Source organism: Quercus suber, unplaced genomic scaffold (assembly GCF_002906115.3).
Source record: "Quercus suber isolate HL8 unplaced genomic scaffold, Cork oak 2.0 scaffold_1181, whole genome shotgun sequence".
In the NCBI taxonomy this organism is placed as follows: domain Eukaryota; kingdom Viridiplantae; phylum Streptophyta; class Magnoliopsida; order Fagales; family Fagaceae; genus Quercus; species Quercus suber.
This window is the reverse complement of record NW_027070580.1, coordinates 60,703-69,743: the sequence shown is the minus strand read 5'-3', so window position 1 is coordinate 69,743 and position 9,041 is coordinate 60,703. Positions and strand designations below refer to the sequence as shown.

At 34.0% G+C, this 9,041-nt stretch overlaps 1 long non-coding RNA gene across 7 annotated transcripts; it reads right to left on the bottom strand.

The window, feature by feature from the left end:
- Nucleotides 1–895: 895 nt before the first annotated feature.
- On the bottom strand, nucleotides 896–8,547 carry LOC136065812 (uncharacterized). Of its 7 annotated transcripts, none has more exons than XR_010627420.1 (4): nucleotides 5,528–8,547; nucleotides 3,806–4,000; nucleotides 2,241–2,964; nucleotides 896–1,299 (listed from the first exon to the last, which is right to left on the bottom strand). It is a non-coding gene; the product is annotated as an uncharacterized LOC136065812 (long non-coding RNA). The 7 variants fall into 7 exon arrangements; XR_010627418.1 differs by having other exon boundaries at nucleotides 3,806–5,629; nucleotides 5,709–8,547; XR_010627415.1 differs by lacking the exon at nucleotides 3,806–4,000 and having other exon boundaries at nucleotides 5,528–5,629; nucleotides 5,709–8,547.
- Between the last annotated feature and the right edge of the window lie 494 nt (nucleotides 8,548–9,041).

Genomic DNA, 9,041 nt, shown 5'->3' with positions numbered 1-9,041 from the left:
AAGTCCAATATAAAGAAACCAGTAAAGGGACAGGGTGTTCCCATACAAGGAAGGATGAACACCTTCTATACCTAAACAAAGTTGAGGAAAATTCTATCAGTGCATCTTAGTACTCAAGACATTGAATTAGAAGAATGGGTGACACGAAATAAAACTTAAGGAAGCGTTCATAATTTAATACCTTGGAACAGGACTTATCCAAGCACTGTCTCTTAATATCTAAGGTCTACTCAGCTGTTAACAGAAATGCAATAGAACCGAGAATGAGCCCCATTGTAAAGCAATGAACCTGCGAAAGAAGCCACGCATTAAAGCTAGCTAAGAGAAACTCAGATTTTAGGAAAAGTCAAAGTTCAAATTATATTCAGACAAGCCATACACATGTAAGTTCAGTGCAATCTTTCACTCCTTGTAGAGATTACACCAAGCACATTGTGGTGCTGCCAATCCGTAAATTCAAAGGATGAAAGAATGTAGCGTATTAGAGAAGGGACCTTCAATAGAAGTTGTCAAATCTCTACTATTGATGCTACAATTTACCTATGAAATTAAGGATGGACTACCAAGATTGTCACCGTTGCAAAGATGTGAGTAGATGAGGTAAAGGTAAAATGCTTTAGGACATTTTCGAGGGGACGCGCAAAAAGATTGTTACGATGAAAGATATATTTGGCATTGGCATGGTGCTAATAGATTACATGAAAGCATATAATCATAAAATTGACATTTTCAGGGACCAATGTGAGTCATTAAGTTGGCATGGAGCTAATTCATTACCTGAAGCATATTTTTTGCTCCCCTTTGAAGGTTGACGTCACTTGTGTAAAAATATAGCACGGAAGAAAGATGAGAAACCCACCATAGAGCATTCATACAAAGATCATTTCCCCGCAGATTAAGAAAATAAATCTCAAATATATTTGTAAGCTGCTGATGAATAAATACTCCAAATCCTTCAAAGGAGGGATCGAGATGTGCAAGTCTCTTCCAAGTAACCAAAATAGCTTGGAATACACCTACCAGTAGAATTATTAAACTTAAAAGTATTTTAGTAGTTCTAGCTAGAGTAATGAAGGATTAATCTTGCCACCCAATGTTAATCTATACCAGCAGAATTTGAAATTCCTTGGTGGAGCTGTACCCAACTTTCCACTTATTTTGTCACTTTAGACTCCAAAAGTTTTCTTGAACAAAGTCAACAGCCCATTTGAAGGATTTTAAGACCTCTTTAACTTAGAAGGGATTGTTTCACTTTCGCATTGCTAGTTACGTTGGAGCTCCTTTGCATAAGCTGGAATACTAAGGTATTAAAAAGAAAACAGTATTAAAAGGAAAACTAAAGCAAGAGAAGCAAAAGAAATTATGAAAGATATAAACATGATGAAGCAGTAATTAGGGAAGAATTTTGGTCAAAGGAAACTTAATAAGTTCATAGCAGGCCACAAAACAAGCATGTAGTTTTCACCAAAACTAGTCCTTGATGCTAAGGTCACAAATAATGTTTATGCCTTTGTTCCTTTCTCCAGTAATTAACCATGCTGATCATTTAAATATCACCTTAGAAGGAACTTCATACCACCAGCAAATAAACATCAGAATTTTCATGTAGGCTAGGGTCATGATTCTCTAAAGACTTGTAAATAGGATCTTCAAAGTTAACTAAGTACAAAGTTTCTTTGAAGTGGGATAAAGTATTCCATAGTACACTGTTGAGCTCGACTTCCAAGCTGCAAGTTTCATGGTCTTTTTCATTGGTCCACAGTAGGTCACAAGACAAGCTTTCATATTACATAGGCCATCAGCCCAAACAAATCATACTAGCTTTCAGCTGAGTGCTTCTTGGTCATGCCCCCTTCTTATAGATTTGAGATGCTTGTTCTGAATTCTGAATTAATTAAGCACAACCTTTGATTCCCTAAACATTATCTTTCAGCCAAATAAGAACATATTCATCATATAAAAAATAAAACAATATTGATTAACTAAGTATAACCTTTTGTTTCCTTAATATCCATTTTTTTTAGATGAATCAGATTTATTCATCAGAAACAAATACATTGCAAACAAGACTAATAGACTACCAAAGAACCAAAACAAACAAAGAGCCCTATCAACAATATAGGATAAAATACTATAGATTACAGGTCAACATATCATCAAAAGCAACAAAGATAGACAAATACAACGGTTAAGAATTAGAATCAAATACAGTCATAGGGATATTTCAAAAAGAACACTACCTTTGTTTCTGGCAGAATTCACAATATGCCTGCTTGATGCCAGTCCATCTAACCTTTACAACAATAACCTTGAACGTAGTTTTTCATCTTTAAGTTGTTCTCATGCCATTTAGAGTTCTCTCCATCCAAGTGTGATATATAAGCGCAAGCGCAATCCAAGATACTTCAAAATGATAACAACAAAGCTTTTCTGCCTTTAGAACTCCTAATGCCCAACCTAACTATGCACCCAAGTATCAGGTTTTCTAGGAATGGAACAAAGCCTATTAGTTAGAATACCTGGTAAGCTTGAACTGCTAAACTGTTGGAGTAAGTCTAATAGCATTCCGTGTTGTCCTCTCACATTCAAATCCTCCTGATTTTGTAGTTCTAAATTTACATTTTCTGCTACAGTTTGATTGATGTTTGCCTCAAACACTTGCCCTGAATATGAACAAAAGCCGCAAACCCTGCTGGCTGCCAACTTTAGTTTCTTCCATTGTGTGGGGATGAGACCTTTGCATTCACAGTATTGACTGTCATTGCTGATCCTAGGTCCATATTTAAGCAACAGAGGTCCAAGATGCCAACTATCCTGCCAAAGATAAGAACCATTCCAATCTTCATAATGATATTTGAGAACTTGTCACCTAAATTGAGGCCTAAAAAAGGTGTAAAACTTCCATATGGTCAGTCCCAAGTAAGAGTCCAGATCCCCTTACAGTACATTTTTACTAATGCTCCCCTGCAAGCACAATCATGATATTAAATGAATAACATTTCTCTATAAAATAAAAAAAAATAAAAAAAAGTGAACCATCCAGTTTTAGCAATAAACTTACTACTGTATAAAAATATTATGTATATATAATTAACATTTCAATTTTTTTTTTTTTTTTTTTTTGGTAATGCTTTAAAATCAAGATCCAAGGTAATTTTTTCTTTATGAGATTATAGAAATTAGTTATGCAGAATATTCTCCTTTAATGTCAAAGGCTAGATTTGGCATCGGAGGAGAAGTAGTCTGTAAATACCCACACATTCGCAATCTAGGCTTCCTTCTTAGTCACTGATGGCAAAGAATCCACCAAATAGCCTTGGAATTTGTTACAAAGAACACAATTAGTTTGCTCAGTTATGCAAAATCCTCATGTCTTTCGTTGAAAGTTTATAAAGAGATCACTAGGAGATTCTAAAGAGAACTAACAGGATAGCTGAATGAACGCTTGGCTCATCATGGATTGCCTTTGAACTAAAATTTTATTTTACGCTATTGATCTACAGGGATTAAATGAAACTATGAAGTGAATTTCCTTTGATGTTTATAAGAATAAACTCCATATTCATATATGCCAATGGAGTGAATATAAATAATAATATAAGTTACCCAGCACAAAGATTATATAGAAATTTTGGAAATATTAATAAACATTTTTTATGTCCCTTGTACTGTTTATTCTTTAGTCTTGTCTGGGCTTATACTAAACTGAAGTATAATTTACCATATTATAAATTCATCTGTCCTAGATAAGCAGCTCATTTTAAGGAATACGTAAGTAAATCTACTTGCTTCCAGACATGCTTACCAGTTGCCACTATGTATGTAAATCTAGTTGTTTGTATAGATCATAGGCAGAAATCATAATCTGTAGCAATGTATTCATGTACTGTTTAGAACAAATTCAGGAGGTAATGAGACCAATTACAATTCCAAACTAATTTTTGGGGCCTCTTGAAAAGCATGATCCAGAGCTAGTTTCTGAAGCATGCACAAGGAGGACCTGCACCAATCATCAATAGTATTGCCACAGAGTAAGCTTTTAGAGAGCTACATGTGCATCATAATACAAAACTGTACAATACTAATGAGTGAGAATTAACTCGTTATAGTGCTTACTCTGTTTCCTTCTAGAGCATTGTGCTATCAAATCATTTTAAAATTAAGTCCGCATTTCAAAAAGAAAAATATTTTATATGGAAACATTCAACAAAACTAGAATATAATTGAAAATGCTGGCTCCATTTTAGTATCAGCATATTTCTGATATAAAATCCCACTGGGTAGAAGGTTAGATATGAATTAAATTACATTTGCAGCGCAGTGCAGTGCCTACAACATCAAATAGACCAACAAATGTTAAGGACATAATATTTGAAGCATATCTCATGGAAGATGATGCCTTTTACTGAAATACCACCGTCAAAAAGAACAAAGATGATGCCTCTCACTTAAATACCAGCTCACTCAAAATTTCAAGGAATAGTTCACTTTTAACATTGTAGTCACATTGATCTTTCACATCATTGATAAACCTGAAATCATGATGCCTTGAAGTCCTTTTGAAGAAGAGAACTCCACAAATTCCCCAGGAACCAACAGAACATCCAACTCTCATTTCTAGACATAAACAGGAATTTTCAGAGTCATCCTCATTTTTGTCAATTGCTATTGAGCACTTTTGGGAAACAGGAGCTTCATTGAGTTCAAGATTGGCAATGTAGCTAAATGCATCAAAAATCTTAGGCTGGGTGTGTAAAGGAATTGTTCTAAAAAAATTGTTGTATGAAAGTTCATGTAACCAAGAAAAGACAAATTAGATATGCCCTGGACAATTTTGCCAAAAATACTGTTTACTTAGAAATCAGGGATTTCCAACAACATCATATGACTTTGAGACAAGTTCAAGAAACGAAATCCTGTAAGACCTCAGTAGCAACTGAAACAAGTTACTTGAAAGGTCTATGCTCCTTTCAAATATGGAATATTAAAAGACTCTTAAAAAGTGCTAGAGAAAAGAAGAAATCAATGGGATCAGGTTCATTTGAGCACCTTTGTAAATGTCCTCAGACTATTATTGGCAAAAATCCAAAACCAAAAGAAAAGCAAATTGCCATATTTTTGGATGAGCATCATTTCTCCTATCCAGCCTAGATCAAGGAGCCTACAATGTGTGTAGTCAATGAAAAATGTGCGGTTATGAACAAGCTATTGTTGTTCAAGCACAAGGGCTCAAGCTTATATGAGGGAGCAAGTGAGTTGTGAATTACATATGAAGGTTTATTGTTCGACTTTAATATGGTTCAAAGATAGCTAGTGCAGTTGGCAATGATGTAGTTATCCTCATAGACATTTATCCAATACATCTAAAATTATCAGGACAATCTCTTTTCATGTTTTGGCAAAAATATGAAGATATTGGTCTAGAAAAATAATCAAGTGTAATATTCAAAATTGTAAAATTTGGAGATAATTGTGGTACCTTTGAAACAATTAGAGCTCAATCAATGAGTTCAAAATTTAGCAATACCTTGGATACATTGCAATCAAATTTGTTCTCGAAGAGATTGATCAATTTAATCAGGTACATATCCAAATTTCAGTACCAGTTTGGCAGCGTCTGCAATTCTACCTGTCAGATGTCAAAATGCTTAAGATTTCTGTGTTGGTAACCATGCAGGAAAAGTTGGATCAATCTGACAAGAACTCACAGTGATGGCATTGAGTTTAAAAGTAGGAGCCCCATTGGAGCTTACATTCATGACAAAAGATTGTGAAGACAATCTAAATTCTTTTAATTTTGACTTCAGCAAAATGCATTTCAGACACATTTCCTACAAGGAATTTTGTAAGATTATGGATAGAAAATTGACATTTTTTGGGACCAATGCATGTCATGAAGTTGGCATTGAGATGACCATGATGTTGAAAGAGAAGGGAGCTGATTCATTACCCGAAGCCTTTGTATTTTCCCTTTGAAGGTTGATGCCACTTGCAGACAAATATAGCAAGGAAGAAAGATCAGAATCCCACCCTAAACCACTCACATAAAGATCATTTCCACGTAGATTAAGAAAATAAAGTTGTGATAGATTTCTAAGCTGTTGAGAATGAATACTCCAAATCCTACAAAGAAAGGTGATGCAGGAGCATAGCCAAAATTATTTTAGAATTTATTATTTCAAATTTTCTTTAGCTCGTAGGAGATTGGATTATTGTAGACTTTTGTATTTGAATTTAGATAGGGATTGGATTTAAGTTTTCAGTTTTAGATAAGAATATCTTTTATTTCTAGAAGCTCTATTAAAGGGTTCTATATCGTTGTATATTGAAGAGACGATTGATTAATAAAATTCCAAATTAGAGTTTCCAAATTGTTGGGTGCCGATTCCTGACACACATCAAGAGGTCAAGATGTCTAAGTCTCTCCAAGTAATCAAAGCAGCTTGGAATGCCCATATCAGTAGAATTACTAATTCAATTAATTTAGTAGTTCTAGCTCCAACTAAAAAGGATGAATCTTGCCACCCAACATTAATCTATATCCTCAGCAGAATATGAAATTCCTAGTTGGAGCTTGACCCAACTTTCTACTTACGATGTCACATCAGACTCCAATCCATCTATAGCAATCTTCTTGAATAGACAAAAAGTCAAAAACAAGCCCATTTGAAGGATTTGTGAGAGCTTTGAAACTTGGAAGGGCTTGTTTATTGCAGTTTTTGTCTTGTTCATTTCTCTAGCAATTAACCAAGAAGATCATTTAAATATCACCTTAGAAAGAAGAGGACTACTGTTTATGATTTGATTTTCTCAACACATGAGAATTTTTTGTATGCTTATGTATGCTAGGGTCATGCTTCTCTAAAAACTTGTAAATAGGACCTTCATGTATGCTATAAACTTTCTTGCAAGTGGGAGAAAGTATTTTACAGCATACCATTTAGCTTAAATTGCAAGTTTCAAGTTCCATGTTCATCTAAAATATGTTTGAGAAATTTTTCTACCTACATAGCAAACCAAAAACGTGTAAAATTGTTCCATACTAAGTTTCAAAATCCCCTTACAATACCTTTCACTATTGGTCCCCTACAAGCATGACCAAATCTCTAAAAAACATGAACCATTCAGTTTTAAATATCCTAAAACTCAAGGAATGCTGAGATACATTATTTAGGAGAAAGGTATGGTAAATTAACTATCATTTGGCAGACTTGGGTAAACAAAAGCAAAGTACTAGACTTACTACTGTATCACAATATTGCGTACATTTAATAAAAATTTATAGAAAAAATAAAATCAGAAAAACCTTAAAATAAAGATCCAAGGTAGTTTTTATTTATTTCTTTAAAATTGTAGGAAAATTTTCTCCTATTTGGCAGGGGAGGAAAAGTAGACTTTTGAAAGCCATAATTTTGTAAACTGGGCTTCCTTCTTAGAAACTAGTTGGGACGTATCCAAATGATAGCCTTGGAATTTGTTATAAACTAAATGTTTAGTTTGTCTAGTTATACACAATCATGTTGAGACTTTAGACAATAGAAAGTGATCGCTAGGAGATTCTAAAGAGATTTGCTAGGATAGCTGGATGAATGTATCAACTTTTCTCTTTAGAGTAACAAAAACAGTAATAGGGCATCATTACAAGGTATAGTATACTACATTACTACTTTTAATGAATCAGTTACTTTTATGAACTAAAATTTGATTTTACAATATTAATCTTCAGGATGACACTACAAATTGGATTGCCATTGATGTTCATAGGAAGAAACACCATATTCAGATATGCTAATGGAGTGAATTAACTAATAATATAAGTATTAGCCAGCAAAAAGATTATTTGGAAATCATCAAAATATTAACATGATCAAGACAGCATTTACTTACAATATTTAACATGATCAAAATATTTAACATTTGCACAAATTATTAAGAATCTTACAAGACAACACTCTTAAGCTTGTACCCTATATGATCTAGAAATTGAAAGTACATCATTCTCCATTGCTTATTGAATAGTAAAGGACCACATACACCCAAATTATTAAGAATCTTACAAGACAACACTCTTAAGCTTGTACCCTATATGATCTAGGAATTGAAAGTACATCATTCTCCATTGCTTATTGTATAGTAAAGGACCACATACACCCCCAAACCCAACCACGAAGCCGAGTGACATGCTCACATAGAACCAATCCACTTCAAGTCCACTAGTATCTTTACTTCTTATGTTGGGTTTTACACCATTTGTTGTACAACTATTAGTAAGTGGTGGTCCACACAGTTTGTTTCCAATAAAACCTGATGGATCAAGGCTTTGTAGTTGAGTGCTTAAAGGAATTTTCCCAGTCAAATTGTTGTTTGACAAGTTCAAATGATTTAAAAATGTCAAACTTGACATGCTTGAGGGAACTTGACCCGAAAGTTGGTTCAAAGAGAAATCAATAGATTCCAGTGATCCCATAGCACCTATATTCTCAGGAATACTTCCGATCAAGAGATTATATGACAAATTCAAAGATTGTAATCCTTGGAGACTAGTAACTTCGAGGGATCTTTCCCGATAAACTATTCTTGGAAAAGTCTATACTTTTACAAATTGGAGAATGGTGCTATACTCAAAAATGCTTCCCTTTATCATAAGCAATTCACTTTCAAGTGGGAGATTTCACCATTATTAGATAAGAATTCAAGTTGCATTTGAAATATTATTTGTGGCCATGGCGCTAAAATTTTTAACACATCTAGGTATGCTTCCAGATAGCTTATTTGTGAAAGGTCCAATATTTGGAGTGAAGCTAGAGCACAGAGTTCTTTTGGTATGTGACCATGGAAATAGTTTGAGCGAAGGTTAAGAATCATCAAGCTTGTACATCTATGCCCAATCCAAGAAGGTATGTTTCCAGCAAACCTATTTTCAGCAACATCAATAGTTACCAAATTTAACAATTTTTCAATGATGATGGTAACATTCCAAGAAAATTTGTTTTTGTATAGGTGCAAAGATTGAAGAGAATTCAAAGATCCCATTGATGCTG